We start from the raw sequence: 2500 nt of genomic DNA, 5'->3' as shown, positions 1-2500 counted from the left end.
ACCCAAGTTGCGCCTTAACCTAACCCAAGTTGCGCCTTAACCTAACCCAAGTTGCGCCTTAACCTAACCCAAGTTGCGCCCTAACCTAACCCAAGTTGCGCCCTAACCTAACCTGCGTTGCGCCCTAACCTAACCCGCGTTGCGCCTTAACCTAACCCGCGTTGCGCCCTAACCTAACCTGCGTTGCGCCCTAACCTAACCTGCGTTGCGCCCTAACCTAACCTGCGTTGCGCCCTAACCTAACCTGCGTTGCGCCCTAACCTAACCTGCGTTGCGCCCTAACCTAACCTGCGTTGCGCCCTAACCTAACCTGCGTTGCGCCCTAACCTAACCTGCGTTGCGCCCTAACCTAACCTGCGTTGCGCCCTAACCTAACCTGCGTTGCGCCCTAACCTAACCCGCGTTGCGCCCTAACCTAACCCGCGTTGGGCCCTAACCTAACCCGCGTTGCGCCCTAACCTAACCCGCGTTGCGCCCTAACCTAACCCACGTTGCGCCCTAACCTAACCCACGTTGCGCCCTAACCTAACCCACGTTGCGCCCTAACCTAACCCACGTTGCGCCCTAACCTAACCCACGTTGCGCCCTAACCTAACCCACGTTGCGCCCTAACCTAACCCACGTTGCGCCCTAACCTAACCCACGTTGCGCCCTAACCTAACCCACGTTGCGCCCTAACCTAACCCACGTTGCGCCCTAACCTAACCCACGTTGCGCCTTAACCTAACCCAAGTTGCGCCTTAACCTAACCCAAGTTGCGCCTTAACCTAACCCAAGTTGCGCCTTAACCTAACCCAAGTTGCGCCTTAACCTAACCCAAGTTGCGCCTTAACCTAACCCAAGTTGCGCCCTAACCTAACCCAAGTTGCGCCCTAACCTAACCCAAGTTGCGCCCTAACCTAACCCAAGTTGCGCCCTAACCTAACCCAAGTTGCGCCCTAACCTAACCCAAGTTGCGCCCTAACCTAACCCAAGTTGCGCCCTAACCTAACCCAAGTTGCGCCCTAACCTAACCCAAGTTGCGCCCTAACCTAACCCAAGTTGCGCCCTAACCTAACCCAAGTTGCGCCCTAACCTAACCCAAGTTGCGCCCTAACCTAACCCAAGTTGCGCCCTAACCTAACCCAAGTTGCGCCCTAACCTAACCCAAGTTGCGCCCTAACCTAACCCAAGTTGCGCCCTAACCTAACCCAAGTTGCGCCCTAACCTAACCCAAGTTGCGCCCTAACCTAACCCAAGTTGCGCCCTAACCTAACCCAAGTTGCGCCCTAACCTAACCCACGTTGGGCCCTAACCTAACCCACGTTGGGCCCTAACCTAACCCACGTTGGGCCCTAACCTAACCCACGTTGCGCCCTAACCTAACCCACGTTGCGCCCTAACCTAACCCACGTTGCGCCCTAACCTAACCCACGTTGCGCCCTAACCTGCCCTGTAATTGTTAGTTATATGACTCTAGGAATTCGTGTAGCGTTGCCTAATTGCAACCATCTCAACATAGTTCACTTCGCGCACACTGTGGTGTTCTGCGTATTGATTCATTTTACGGTGCGTACCCTCACATCTTGCGAGTGTTGCTTACTTTCCACATGGTCCCGCTATCCACTGTATTGTGTACTGCAATAGGACGTGTATCGCCCCCGCCCCCCCCCCTCCCCTCCTGTCACCTCTAGCTCGTCGGTCAGGAGTTCGCGTGTTGAATGCGCTTCGCAGCTGTGCAATGGCATTCGTATACGTACGCTGGCCACCTTCCACGTGTTCTTTCGTGCACACGTCGCAGCGTGTATGTATGCTGATGGAGTGCGTCGTGACACACAACATCCAGGCATGCAAGACTCGTAGAAGTCGCAAATGTAGATGGATGTCTACGTTTGCTGCCCAAGTTACGCAAATGAACTGGAAATCCGTTGTTGCGCGGTTGTTCGCGCTGGAGGTGAATCGTTGATATCGACGATCGGTACAGGTATTAACCGGTTGCTTCAGCGACACCCGTCATACCCACGAACGTGAGTGGGCATGTGGGTATGAAGCGATACGCGGCGGTGGCTGGGTGGGACCGTCCCCGGCCGGTGAGGGGGGGGCGCCCGGCGTGCTGGCCGCGCGCTGCGTGGGCGCACGCGCGGCAGCCGGCTGGTGGGGGCGCCCAGTGGCAGGCGCGCCGGCTGACGGACGCGGCAGGCGGCGCATCTGCGTGCCGGCGCACCCAGCGCGCGGCGCCGTGCGGCCAAAGTGGGTCCTCCCGGGCCCGGTGCGAAGCGCGGTGGACATCTGCAGTGTGCTGGTCCGATTGAGGACTGTGTGCGTTGAGGATGCGCCGCCGCCCGGCACTCGGCGCCGCGACGCCGTCTGCTGCTCGGTCGCCCCCGCGGTTCTCGCAGGTGGTTTGTATCGCAGCTGTGCGGATGTGTTGGCGCGTGCGCTGTGCTGGGAGAGTTCGCTTTGGCACCCAAGTGGGGCTCTGCCCCTCTGTGGCGCTGGCGTTGGAGCTGCCCGGTCACTG

This window comes from Schistocerca nitens, unplaced genomic scaffold (genome assembly GCF_023898315.1).
Source record: "Schistocerca nitens isolate TAMUIC-IGC-003100 unplaced genomic scaffold, iqSchNite1.1 HiC_scaffold_248, whole genome shotgun sequence".
Classification (NCBI taxonomy): domain Eukaryota; kingdom Metazoa; phylum Arthropoda; class Insecta; order Orthoptera; family Acrididae; genus Schistocerca; species Schistocerca nitens.
Note: the sequence above shows the minus strand (reverse complement) of the source record.